This window comes from Nicotiana tabacum, chromosome 21 (assembly GCF_000715075.1).
Source record: "Nicotiana tabacum cultivar K326 chromosome 21, ASM71507v2, whole genome shotgun sequence".
Lineage (NCBI taxonomy): Eukaryota > Viridiplantae > Streptophyta > Magnoliopsida > Solanales > Solanaceae > Nicotiana > Nicotiana tabacum.
In genome coordinates this window covers 45,466,936-45,481,704 of record NC_134100.1, presented here as the reverse complement: position 1 = coordinate 45,481,704, position 14,769 = coordinate 45,466,936, and positions in this window count along the sequence as shown.

The following is a 14,769-nucleotide window of genomic DNA, read 5'->3' as shown; positions in this document are numbered from 1 at the left end:
TACTACTAAGAACTTTATACGAGTTGGGTTTAACTATAAATCTACAAAGTATTTTGTTCAAAGGTTATTTCGAGAGAGAAAAAAAGGCAAAGTGTGTGTGAGAACAATTGAGGAAAAATTTAATTTGTCTGATACAGTTTAATTATTTAAGATGTCACATACAAGTAGTGATGATGAACGAAGGGTTCTTCAAGAAGCCGAAATCAAAGCAAGAAATGATTTTACCTTGCAAGCTATGCATCAACAATTCGAAAGGTGGAATTTGCAACTCCAAGAGATGAGGGACACCATTGCTGAGCAAAATGATACAATAGCTGAACTTAGAAGGGAAAATAATGTTAGGCCCCAAGCTAGGAGAAATGTACCCCTTGCTCCCATTGTAAATCAAGAAAACTCAATAGATGATTTTAATGATATTGATTTTGATAGGGTGGGAAGAGATAGGAGGGGACAAAGAGGTAGAGTAGAAGATGATAATATAAGCGGTATAGAGATGAAGATGCCATCTTTCAAGGGAACAAGGGTTCCAGACTTATACCTTGATTGGGAGAGAAAGGTTGAAGCCATCATTGACTGTCACAACTACTATGAGGGTAAGAAGGTTAAACTTGTAATTGTTGAGTTTTCTGACTATGCTGCTATTTGGTAGAAAAAGCTTATTAGGGACAGATTGCAAGAAGGACAAGCACCAATTGCTACTTGGGCTGAGATGAAGAGGGTGATGAGAAAGAGATTCATACCATCACACTTTCAAAGAGAGCTACAACAACGTCTTCAAACATTGAAGCAAGGGTCCATGTCTGTGGATGAGTACTTTAAGGCTATGAATATGGCTATGATCCAAGTAAATTGTATGGAGGAAGAAGAGGCTACAATGGCTAGGTTTTTAAATGGTTTAAATAAGGAAATAGTTGATGTAGTAGAATTACAACAATATGTAATAATAGATGAGTTAGTTGATTTATCTGTAAAGGTAAAAAATCAAAATAAAAGAAAGCAAACTAGCTCGTGGAAAGGTCGGTCAAACACCATCTCCAAGAAGCCATGGTCGAATCAAGAGATGAAGAGTTCTTCTAGATCTCAAGAAGACAAGGATAAAGGTAAATTTGAGAACAAAGAGAGAGTTAAAACCTTTTACACCTTCTAGTTCTATTCAATGTCATAAATGTAAAGGAAGGGGACATATGATGCATGAATGTCCAAGTAGAAGAAACATCATTCTTAGAGAAGATGGAGTATATGAGAGTGAAAATAGTGAAGGAGAAGAAGAGGGAGATGTGGGTAATGATGATGATATATAACTACATAATGATGGCATGATTGGGGTAGTTACAAGGATTATAACTATCAATTTGGGAAGCAATAGTGAAGAACAAAGGGAGAATATATTCCATACTAGGTGTGGGATAAAGGAAAAAACTTGTTCTATGATCATTGATAGTGGTAGTTGTGCTAATGTGGTGAGTTCATACTTGTGGGAAAATTGGGACTTGCATGCATGAAACACCCTACTCCCTATAGACTCCAATGGTTAAATGATAGTGGTGAACTAAAGGTAAACAAACAATGCATGATTTCATTCAATGTTGGTAGATATGAGGATGATATTCTTTGTGACAAATTCCCTATGCAAGCTTGTCATATCTTACTGGTCGTCCTTTGCAGTATGATAGGAATGTTTTTCATGATGGAAGGAAGAATAGATATTCTCTTGAGCTAAATGGCAGGAAATTTACTCTTGCACTTTTATCTCCTTCTCAAGTGTTTAAAGATCAAAAGAGATTAAGGGAAACAATGGAAAAACCAAGGGGAGGGATAAAAAGTGAGCTTGAGGAAAAAGAAACGAAAGGAGGTCAAGAGTTAAAAAAAAGAGAGATGGCCGGGAGAAAGAGGGAGAGGGCAGCAATTTGAGAGAAGAGATAAAAAGGCGTTTGAAAGAAAAAATAGAAAGTCTTGGTGAGAGGAAAGAGGCTAAGGAAAGAAAAAAAGAGAGTTTTTATATAAAAGCCAAACAGTGTTTAAATGCAAGAAAAGAGGGGTTTCGCATAATACTACTTACTTACAAAGAAGCTTTGATTAATTCTGAGTTACTAACTTCTTCTTTTCCAAGTAGTATTTCTTCTCTTTTGAAGACGTCTTTCCTGAAGATATTCCTAATGGATTGCCACCTTTACGTGGCATTGAGCATCAAATTGATTTTATGCCTGGATCACAAATCCCAAATAGGCCTGCTTATAGGAGTAATAGAGAAGAGACAAAAAAGTTTCAAAGGCAAGTGAGGAGCTGCTTGAGAAAGGCCTTGTGAGAGAGAGAGAGCATGAGCCCTTACTCTGTTTCTGTCCTATTGGTACCCAAAAAGGATGGAACTTGGAGCGTTGGATTGTAGAGCAGAAATAAGATTACGGTAAAGTATCGCCACCCTATTCCTCGTCTTTATGACATGTTGGATCAATTACATGGATCCAAAATCTTTTCTAAAATTGATCTAAAAAGTGGTTACCATCAGATTCAAATGAATCCTGGAGATGAATGGAAAACTGCTTTTAAGACCAAATATGGGCTTTATGAGTGGTTAGTTATGCCTTTTGCTTGACTAATGCACCTAGCACTTTCATGAGATTAATGAATCATATATTTAAGGATTTTCATGGAAAATTTATTGTGGTGTACTTTGATGATATCTTGATTTTTTCTAATACTTTAGAAGAGCATGTAGAACACCTAAAACAAGTTTTTGAAGTTCTTGCAATTCTTATTTGCTAATCTTAAAAAGTGTACTTTTTGTGTGTATCGTGTGATTTTCTTGGGTTTTGTGGTTAGTTCTAAAGGAGTTGAGGTTGATGAAGAGAAAATTAAAGCAATAAAAGAATGGCCTAAACCTAAGAGTGTAACTGAAGTTAGGAGTTTTCATGGACTTGCTAGTTTTTATAGGAGGTTTGTGAGAGACTTTAGCACCATTGCTTCTCCTTTAACTGAAGTTATTAAAAAGGATAAGATTTTTACATGGGGAAAAGAACAAGATGATGCTTTTAACTTGTTAAAAGAAAAGTTATGTTCTGCTCCATTGTTACAATTGCCTGAAGTTTCGTCGTAAGTTAATCGACGTAAGTTCGGGAATGAGATTATTTTGAGATTATAAGAATTATGCTGTTTCAAATAAGTGATAAGTAAATTCGTGAAGGTGAGTGGGTAAGGGGATCGAAGAAAATGAGTTTCGTCGAAATTTGACAATTTGGGATAAAATATGATCCGAGCTATAATACCCGGTATTTATGGACTAGTACCATACAAGGTACCACATGACCATGATAGTAAGGTATATAAACTGTATTAAAAGTGAGTAGTATTTTAAGTAATTTGAGAAAATTCTTAATTATGTGGGTAATAGGTTAATTGTTGGATTAGTGAGGGATTAATAAGTTAATTATGGAAATGAGGGAATTATTGGATAAGCTTGATACCCCAACATCGCAGCAACTTAAAGCCATATTTGGTGACTCTTTACTTACATTGTTAGGTGGCATTTAAGAGATATTTCGGTGGCTAAAGTAGACCTTATCAAGTGGGGCCCACAACCAAAAGTCTTAAGACATCTCCTTACACCATTATTTCCTACATCATTATTTCTTACATCATTATTGTGGAGGTGTATGTGCTAGTAACGGAGGAATTCTCAAAATAAATTCATATGAATTTCATAACGCTACAGCGGTGTGAGATGCAATTCTGAAAGAGCACGGTACAATCTTTCTCAAGAATATCATACGAATTTTTCCTACTTCGATCCGCCATTAAGTGTTGTCGCAATTGATGTGTGTTAGAGGGATTGCCAAGAGAATCGGCTCAAGTATGTTAAGGCTACCCCTTCTTTCCTTTTGGCATGATCCATACGATACAAACGAAACGAGCAATTGCACAACTTTCATAAATGACTCTATTCATAGAAATACTAGAGATAATTATGTTCTTGATTCCCCATGTTTCCTATTATTCTATCATATGTTTATGGGTCTCGAAAATACATAAGTTGATAAAGTTTATTTCATGATATTAATCAAAGGCATAATGGTCTTATGACATTCCGAGAAATTTTATTGACGTACTTCTCATGCATTGCATTTATGTACATTGACCCATGACCAGATGGCATTATATACGCATATATATGAATATTATATGTATATGGGATATGGAAAAATGTTACGGTATTATATACGCACCACCACCTGATCAGCTGGTATACGTTGATGATTTGTCCACAGTGGCCGAGATGATATGATGGGATGCCATCAGAGGCTTGATGATATTATTAACGCATATACCTAATCATGGTATGACATTATACGCATATGCATGAGATTGTAAATATTAACGATTTACATAATTATTCAGGCTTACATGTTAAGTCTTTTACTCCATGTTTCTCTCATGTCTATTATTTACTAATTTTTATTCCTTACATACTCGGTACATTATTTGTACTGACGTCCCTTTTTCCTGGGGACGCTGTGTTTCATGCCCGTAGGTCCTGATATATAGGCCGAGAGTCCTCCAAGTAGGCTATCAGCTCAACGGAAGATGTTGGTGCGCTCCATTTGCTCCGGAGTTGCTTGTCTGGTCAGTATAATTTAGACGTGTATTATTTGGTATGGCGAGGACCTGTCCCGACCTTTATAATAAGTATGTACTCTTAGAGGCTTATAGACAGATGTCATGTATACGGATACTTGTATGGCCTTGTCGGCCTATATATGTCACATGTATGAGTTTCTATATTAGGTTGGATTATTCTGTGTTGGGTATTCCCTCATGTTTACTCTGGTTATCTCATGACACCCCTTCTGGCTCACTTACCTATGATGATGTAATAAGAAAGATACGTTACGTTGGTACTCGGTTGAGTAAGGTACCGGGTGCCCGTCACGGCCCATCGGTTTGGGTCGTGACAAAAGTGGTATCAGAGTAGTTCTGTCCTAAGGAGTCTACAAGCCGTGTCTAGTAGTGTCTTATTTATGGGTGTGTTGTGCACCAAACTTATAAGCAGGAGGCTATAGGGCATTTAGGACTATCACTCTTTCTTCTTACTCTAGATCGTGTGGTAGAGCTCAGTTGTAAGAACTCAATTTCCTAAACTCTATCTTATTCATAATACGACGATGCCTACATCGAGAAAGATGGTTGGTAAGGTATTGAATATGGCTATGGAAGAGTTGAGTCAGAGGAATTCAATTTTGCATCCTGCTTATGATGGATAAATGTAAGGTCTTCAGCAGATCATGTGTGTACTAAGACGTGTAAGCCGCTTGATAAGGAACCTTAAGGCAAGAATATCTATCCACTGATATGGTGAAAGGCAATGAGAGATTCAGAAGATAGACACAAGTTTCAACAAGTATAAGAAGCAAGGTGAAGAAGGATACGAGGCTCCCAACTAGTGAAGATTATCATTATTTACCATTCAGGAAGGGAGCTATAAGCATTTTGAGTTACCTTCAACAGTAGTAGAGTATGTACAATCGGCCACACCCATCTCATTTATGCCCTATGTGGGCTAACAGAAGTAGTATAAGAGAAGGTAGGGTATCAGGATCTAGTTAGGGTTAGGGTAACCCAAAATGGTGGATGAATTATTTGCGTCAGTTGACATTCCCGAAGGATATTGCAAATGTGCTAAAAGATCTCCTTGTGAGACACCAGATGGTGCACTTTAAAATAGTACAGCTAGATATGAGTACTACAAAGATAGGCACTGGAAGCCTGAAAGGGATAAATATTACCTTAGTGTGGCTCTCGTCCCTAGTAGAGAGAGAATGTTAGGCAACCTGAAGAGCCAGTGGATGGAGCAAGGGAAGATAAAAGCAAAAGAATGTCTTGTGAAAGTTTTCAGAATAAAGTGATAGATAGAAATATTTGCAGGGAAATAAGAAGAGAGATAATGAAGCATTATGAGTAAGAGGTGATACATGGATGACAATGGTAGAAAACAAAAATGACAGTATTACAGAGTCTATAGTCAAGGGAGGAAAAAGATGAGAGGTGACAGGCCTTGAGACAACAAAAAAGTATAGGCCATAAAGTCATATCCTCATTTCAAGAAGTAAGTTTGTGACTCTAACATGATTACCAGAAGGAAAAGTTAAACCCCAGAGTAATAGAAATCAGTATGGACTGGTGAACAAGATAAACTAAACATGAATTAGGGACTGGGTGATTTGATAATGTTCGACGTCATGAGAATTTCAGATTTTGTTCCGGCGATAATAGAATGGACAACAGAAGAAGATTCATGAAAAATTCAGAGAATGGTCATTTAGGAAGACGCTTCCATAAAGTAAGCAATGTGAGCAAAGTTAAGCTTAAGGGGCTGTATGTGCCAGTTACACTAGGTGTCTCCCTCGTGAGTAAGGAATTTTGTTATCTTTGGTACAGAAGAATTACCGCGAGGTGAGTAAGGGTCATCGATGATGTGAAAAGACACCAAAGATGAAAAGGTAAAACATCTATACATAGATCATCATAGCACTAAATCTTAGTGCTCCCCTAAAGGGGGGAATATGGTGTGATGTGGCATTAAGTCATAATTAAGTGGTTCTAGTAACTATGGAATGGTAAAGGAAGAATGCAATAAAAATGAGAAAGGGATGATATTGCACTTATTCAAATCTTACAAATATGCTACGATTCCAGAACAATATGCAAACATGACGTCAAGGAGAGGAAGTAAGGGTTCCCGCCCGAGATGTTATTGATAGATAAGGAACCAGTGCGAGACGTAAGTTAAGACAAAAGAAATAACCCAAGAAAGATTACGTGGAATATTGATATGAGAATGGGCCAACGAGTAGTTAGTAGTTGATTCAGGAAGAGCCTAGTTATGGCTACACAAGAGGATACGGACAATCAACAGATCGTACAAGATAAACATAGTGAATCCAGTCTCGCAGATAATGATATCGTGATCCTTGAGAAATATTCAGATAGGAGTTGGGGTAGTTAAAGGTACAGTATGAGTGTTAAGGAAATAAAAGAGAGTACCACTGGGAAGACAGCCAAAATATCAGTTTAGGAACAACCCTACAAGCACAAGGGCGTGGAGGTAAGTAACTACAGATAATTATAGGCGAGGAAGGACATCAAAAATTCCGTCGAGTATACGATGTAATAAGCTCGCAGCTTTACAAGAGTCAGAGGATCCTCCCTAAGTACTACAACGAAAGACTAGCTGAGGAAATAAGGAAGAAGGCCTCAACCTAAACATAGTAACTTGAAGGAGAAATGGTCATGTAAAAGCAGTCTCACTACAACATTGTATGGACTCCATAAGAAAGTGGCACCTACCGTGGCTAATGAACGGGAAGTAAAAAAATCAAAAGTAATATTCGAGATCGTATGAGTTGTACGAAAATTCCGGCATGCGTGGAAACTAAGATAAGCTAAGTATGTATGCAACAAGGGGGCAGAAAGACCAGAAAAAGTAATAGCTTACACTTAAAGAAAGTTGAGAAGGAACTAAAGGAATTATTCGATCAATGATCCAGAGATAATTACGTTATGAACAATCTCAAGATTTTGGAGTATTATCCATGCAGCATATATGTTGACAATCATACAGCTGTAGAAGACTCCGGTGTAAGTTAAAATAAAGTATTGAGTCCAGGTCATAGATAAAGGGTTGAATTGTTAGAAGGTTGTATCAGGGATATTCCATAGCGCCCATAAAAGGCTAAAGACATAACTAATACCGGGAGCTGCAGAGCGGAAGATAGCTTAAGCCTACATAAAGGCTGATCAGAAAGAAGAGGAAACTAAAGAGTTACATCAACCAAGTAAATCAGGAGTCTGATTATTGGGCCTAGGAAATTATAGAAATCGTGATTGAGAACATTGTAGGATCACCCTTAATATCAGAGGTACAAGAGAGATAGTACAGCAACCATATTCTATAACGGCCCTACAAAAAAGCCAGTTAGAAGAGTACCAGCCTCATAAGAAGTCAGTATAAAGCTTCCACCGGATTGTGTATGCACCAGAGGTGCAAGTATTATAATAGAGCTTCAAGTTGTGGATGTAAATTATACCTATGTGGAATGGAGGTCATGAAAGAGATAGAAGACATGATGCGAGATTTTAAGGCAAAGGTAAACAACATGCGAGATACTCAAAAGCAGAAGGTTGTGAATAGTCCATACTTCGGATAGAAAACTAGAAGCGCGGGGATTCAATATCTAGGAATGATAGCGGCGTCGTCAGTGGTATATCTTCTAGGTATCGAGAAGTCTAGTTAAGAAAGTAAAGAAGAGTTAGAGACGATGTGATGTCTCGCTTGATGTTCCAGAATGACATAAGGAAATCTATGGTGCAAGCAAGTTGAAGGAAGGTAGCGAATAATATAAATAGATATGTGTAGGTCGCATATGAGAAGGTTACGAGAATGGATAAGTCCTCAGGATTAAGCCCAGGAAAGCAAAAGAACTGATGGTTTCTCTAAGTTATAGAAAGTTCAGTATAGCATGAATGAACTCAAAGGAGTCTAAGACTAATAGCATTTAGAAGAGATGATGATAACGACTAGGTCGGGAATCCAAACTAAAGTAAGAATTTGAAAAGTAAATGCGCAAGCAATAACAATAAGGAATTGAACAACTAGAACTAAAGGGCAGAAAATAAAGGATATGGGAAAATTCAAGGAAAGAAATCCAAGAACTTCCAAGAACGCAAGTTCTATAGCCTTGACAAGATTAAAGCAACAACGTCTTGATTTATTGAAGAAATCAAACGCCTTTACTTAAAAGCAAATCAAAACAATAGATTCGGATCTTGACCGCTTTACGAGTAACTTAAGACAACAATTAATAACTAGTATTAATCGCATTCTAAGAATACCACAATGGAATCAAAGATATCACAATAGAGAAGTAATCTTACTACCTTGAACTATGAACTAGTAAAGGTTGAAAGATAAATCTCAAAGCACAAGTAACAAAGGTTCAAAAGAACTCTCAAAGTATGATATACTTAATCAATAATGAAGTCCTCAATGAATGAGAAGAACTCCTTATTTATAGGAGTACAAAGGCATAAAAAGTCATTACAATTAGGTAGGGTGGTTGCTAAGGAGTAACAAAAGTCATCAAATTAGGTAGGGGGCTGTTAAGGGGTAACAAAGTCATCAAAATTAGCTAGGGTGGTTTCCAAGAAATATGAAAAGTCACAAAATTAGGTAGGGGCGGCCAAATCCCTTTGGGTCAGATTTGGGCCTTAAAACTACTAGTTTGGGCCATTGGTTTGGACTCCAATTGGGCTCCATTTCAAACACCCCCATTTGGACCTCTTTTAAGCTCATTTTGGGCTCTTTTAGGTGCCCTTTGCTAGATTTCAAGGGCCGAGTTTAGGACCCAATCTTCCTCCTCTTGGACTTCAATTTGGGCCACCGAATAATTGTAAAACTTGTATAATTTATCTCCTTTGGTATTGAGCTCGTCCTCCACAGTTAAAAGCTTCTTTATTTGCACTTGAAGTCTAATGGCCTTGTTTTGCAACTCTTTAGCTTGACATATTGTGAAAGGCCATCTTTGAGATTCCAAAACTTCATCAATGTCCTTGAATAGAGTTGAGCTTCCTAGGATGTTATCATTCCCCTCTTCTTGAAAAAAATTCGTCCTTGAATTTTGACCTTTCAAGAAAAAGAAAACACGCACTAGTAAATGGCATCCACTAATCTGAAAAAATAGTAGGAATAAAACAAGATAGTGACCATGTGTCCATTTAACCCAATTAATCCTAATAGGTGTAAATACTCCCTTATAAAGCATATGTACATCATCATCCCAACAAAATTTATGCCTACCTAGATCAATACAATAAAAACCTCTTAGATGCGCTATGCAATGGAACTTGTAATTCGATCTTGTCGGTAAGGTAGTCCATAGGTATACATGACAAAGAAATTATAAAAGATTGACCACACATCCATTTATTATAAGTATCTCTACCATATGTATCAAAGAAGATACTTTTATGATATAGCCAACTATCTACAATTATAAATCTCATGGATTCCTCTACATGAAAGAGTATTTGATCACTAGTGTTACAACAATCATGCATATCATCTTTACTAGTAACAAATACTTTTACAAGCTCACAATGAACATGACTTGAAGAATGACTCCCCATCACACAACAAAAATCACATTCTAGCAATTTATCACATGAAAACTCATTAGCCACTTGAGTAAGAGAAGAAGAAATATTTAACTCATTCACAAGCCTCTTCTCATAAATTTCATGCCTCTTTCCACCAAGTTGGAATACATAATCATCTATGTCATACACAATTTAAAAGGAAGCAAATTACTCTTGCACTTTAACTTAGATATTACAGTTAATGACTTGATGTGCATCAAAATATCATCATCCACAAAAAGTATAAAGTCACCAACATAAGAAATAAGAGTATAATTCATTACCTCCAAAAATACCTTAGGTGTTCTAGAAAGGCAATGAATGCAAATAAACTAATTATACATACCATACTTGGACTTATTTACCAATGGAACATCATCACCTTGTATTCTTTTATGCAATGGCACTAACTTAGCAATGCTTTTAGGTAACTCCATGTCATAACCCTGTAAATAAGAATGAAAATAGTTAAAAGATTCAATAACAAAGAATTTAACCAAGCTTTTATCTTCCACCATCCAACATGAATAGATATCGCCAAATTCATGTTGGAATCCAATTGGATCTTTTGCCACCATCTCCTGCACCTCACCACCCCTTTCAAAAGGTATTTCAATACGTGGCTGCACAAAATCACAAGAACTAAAACAAGAAAGAGTTAATGGGTTAGGAAGTAAAGAAACGTTTTTCTTGCTTACACTCTCTTTGGTTTTTATGACAAGACTAACGTTTTCCTCACCCTTAGTCTCTTTTCTCTCACTAAAGAGTTTTTCTTTGCTTTCACTCAATCCCTCTTGCTTTTCTCTCTCTACCTCACAGACTTTGTTTATCTCATTACCTTCTCTCTTTTCATTTTTTTCAATATCACTCTTTACCTCACTTGACATCCCACTCTTTCCACTCAAGACAACCCCTCATTTTTCCTCTCTTGGAATGTCAACATGCACTCCCTTACTCCTCTCATTCTTTTCTCTCTCATATTTTTTCATATTCTCTTTAACAATCTTTTTATCTTCACAAATTTTTGAGGGAGTCAAAGGCCCAAGAATGAGTTTCTTCCCATTAATCTCAAAAGAGTATCTATTTTTTTTCAATACTATATGAAGCACTTCTATAGCCTTCCCAACAAGATATGAAAACTATTCATCAGAATGACATCATACCAAATCACACCAAATCACATCCTCGTACCTTCCAATAGAGAATGGCAAGAATACTCTTTTATCTACCTTTACTCCTTTCAACATGTAGGGTTCAATATGTTCAACACAAGGCAAGTTCAATTTCTCAACCATATAACTGCTAATTAAGTTATAGCCAAATGCTTTGTCAATTCTAAGGGCATAAATTGCAGACATCACTTTAGCTCTTGTTTGAAAAATAACTTTACTATTGTCTTCCTTCCATTCGGTATAATGTAAGTTCGAATTTTCAAGTTGTTGAGTCATAGCTTTCCTCCTTCCACTGTAACTACCTATTTGAGACATCTTGACATAGATCAAGGGAAATATGTATCTCTCAAATTTGGCTTTTTTTCTATAATGCTCTCACCTCTCTTTGCCTTTTTTCCTCTCGAAATAACCTTTGAACAAAATACTTTATAGATTTATAGTTAAACACAACTCATATGAAGTTCTTAGTAGTAAAATTTAGATTTTTGGGGAACAAATGAAAGAAGAACCAAATCCAAGAACTATTAGGCTCGGTTGAAATAAGACACGAACAAAAAGGAAATGATTATATATTTAGATTAGAAAGAGTAAGAAAAATTAAATTTTTGTCTTATCTTTGAAATCTGGGATCCCCTCTTCTTGTTTCCTTTGATAGTTTTTGGAAACAAATTAGATACAAAAGAAAGTTCCTCGAGAGCAAGCAATTTTTAAAAAAAAATTAATTTTCATTTTTTTTTAACTTGTTTTTTTCCGCCCTTAGTATTCAAGAAATTCCAGAATTATCAAGAACGAAACCTTGATAGAACTGCTCTGATACCACTTGAAAACGACTAGGCGGGGATCCAAACTAGAGTAAGAATTTAAAAAGTAAATGTGGAAGCAATAACAATAAGGAATTGAACAACTAGTACTAAAGGGCAGAAAATAAAGGATATGGGAAAATTCAAGGAAAGAATTCCAAGAACTTTCAAGAACGCAAGTTCTATAGCCTTGACAAGATCAAAGCAACAACATCTTGATTTATTGAAGAAATCAAACGCCTTTACTTAAAAGCAAATCAAAATAATAGATTCGGATCTTGACCGCTTTACAAGTAACTTGAGACAATAATTAATAACTAGTATTAATCGCATTCTAAGAATACCACAATGGAATCAAAGATATCACAATAGAGAAGTAATCTTACTACCTTGAACTATGAACTAGTAAAGGTTGAAAGATAAATCTCAAAGCACAAGTAACAAAGGTTCAAATGAACTCTCAAAGTATGATATACTTACTCAATAATGAAGTCCTCAATGAATGAGAAGAACTCCTTATTTATAGGAGTACTAAGGCATAAAAAGTTATTACAATTAGATAGGGTGGTTGCTAAGGAGTAACAAAAGTCATCAAATTAGATAGGGGGCTGCTAAGGGATAACAAAGTCATCAAAATTAGGTAGGGTGGTTGCCAAGAAATAAGAAAAGTCACAAAATTAGGTAGGGGCGGCCAAATCCCTTTGGGGCAGATTTGGGCCTTATAACTACTAGTTTGGGCCATTGGTTTGGACTCCAATTGGGCTCCATTTCAAACACCCCCATTTGGACCTCTTTTAAGCTTTAAGTTCATTTGGGCTCTTCTGGGTGCCCTTTTGCTAGATTTCAAGGGCCAAGTTCGGGACCCAATCTTCCTCCTCTTGGACGTCAATTTGGGCCACCAAATAATTATAAAACGTGTATAATTTATCTCCTTTGGTCTTGAGCTCGTCCTCCACAATTAAAAATTTCTTTATTTGCAATTGAAGTCTAATGGCCTTGTTTTGCAACTCTTTAGCTTGACATATTGTGAAAGGCCATCTTTGATATTCCAAAGCTTCATCCTTGTCCTTGAATAGAGTTGAGCTTCCTAGGATGCTATCAAATGGAATGATGCCCTGGTTATAGAATAAGGGTGTAATTGTGATAGATAAAGGATGAGGTTTGGTTCTTCGATTGAGTAATGATTTGAAAAAATAAAATAAAAAGCAATTTCAAGAATTGTACAGCATTAAAATACCCGCGTAAGTGAACCACATTGGGATGCTATGAAATACGGTTATGGAAATATAGTATCTCCCCCAGGTGGATCAGTCTAATCATTTCAGATGTTCCCCGATGAGACGTGAGCCCTTGAGGCAGTGTTACATAAGAGGTCAAGTTATCAGTGGTAGATTACAGATCAATAGAAGTTATAAAGTATGAGATGAGATTAGACCATCATTCTTAAGATGAACAGTAATGAAGAAGTATTAAAGGACTTAGATTTATAGATATAGGATAAGCAGCGAGAGTAACCTAGAGTTTTGTAGCAGACCTCAGTAACGACAAATCGAAGTAAGAGTTATGATATAGTATGACCTACCTAGATGCAGTAAAGTCATACGGATGGATAAACGGATCTATAAAATAAGATATAGCAATATTCGTAAGTTCAACAAAGTACCGAGAGAAGAACTTCAGTACACCTATAGGTTCCAGGGGGGGGGGAGGGGGCAACTTGTTATAGTTATGCATATGTTCAAAAAGTGAGGCCTAGACATTGGCTAAAAGCCGGAGGAAAGAGGAGAGGAGTCGCATAGGCGCACTTACAAGGTCAGAGTCGTATAGGCTGCATGACAGAAGGTAGCAACAATTACGAGGTTGGAAGGATTCCGACCACAAGTCATGGTGTGAGAAAGAGGCCTAAAGGAGGGAATGCCATGGCCTTTGGATTTATTCACAGAACAGCTGTCTAGATGGCAAGGAGAGTACTAAAGTATTCACAAGATCTATAGGTTATGATAATGATAAGTGCATCGGTCAACATTTGAGGACGAATGTTCCAAATGGGGGAATGATGTTACACACCATGTTTCCGTACGTGAAGTTTCATCGTAAGTTAATCGACGTAAGTTCGGGAATGAGATTATTTTGAGATTATAAGCATTATGCTGTTTCAAACAAGTGATAAGTAAATTCGTGAAGGTAAGAGGGTAAGCGAATCGAAGAAAATGAGTTTCGTCAAAATTTGACAATTTGGGATAAAATATGGCTCGATCTATAATACCCGGTATTTATGGATTAGTACCATATAAGGTACCACATGACCATGATCGTAAGGTGTATAAAGTGTGTTAAAAGTGATTAGTATTTTAAGTAATTTGAGAAAATTCTTAATTATATGGGTAATTGGTTAATTATTGGATTAGTGAGGAATTAATAAGTTAATAATAAAAATGAGGGAATTATTGGACAAGCTTGATACCCCAACATGGTAGCAACTTAAAGCCATATTTGGTGATTCTTTACTTACATTGTTAGGTGGCATTTAAGAGATATTTGGGTGGCTAAAGTAGGCCTTAGCAAGTGGGGCCCACAACCAAAAGTCTTAAGACATCTCCCTACACCATTAT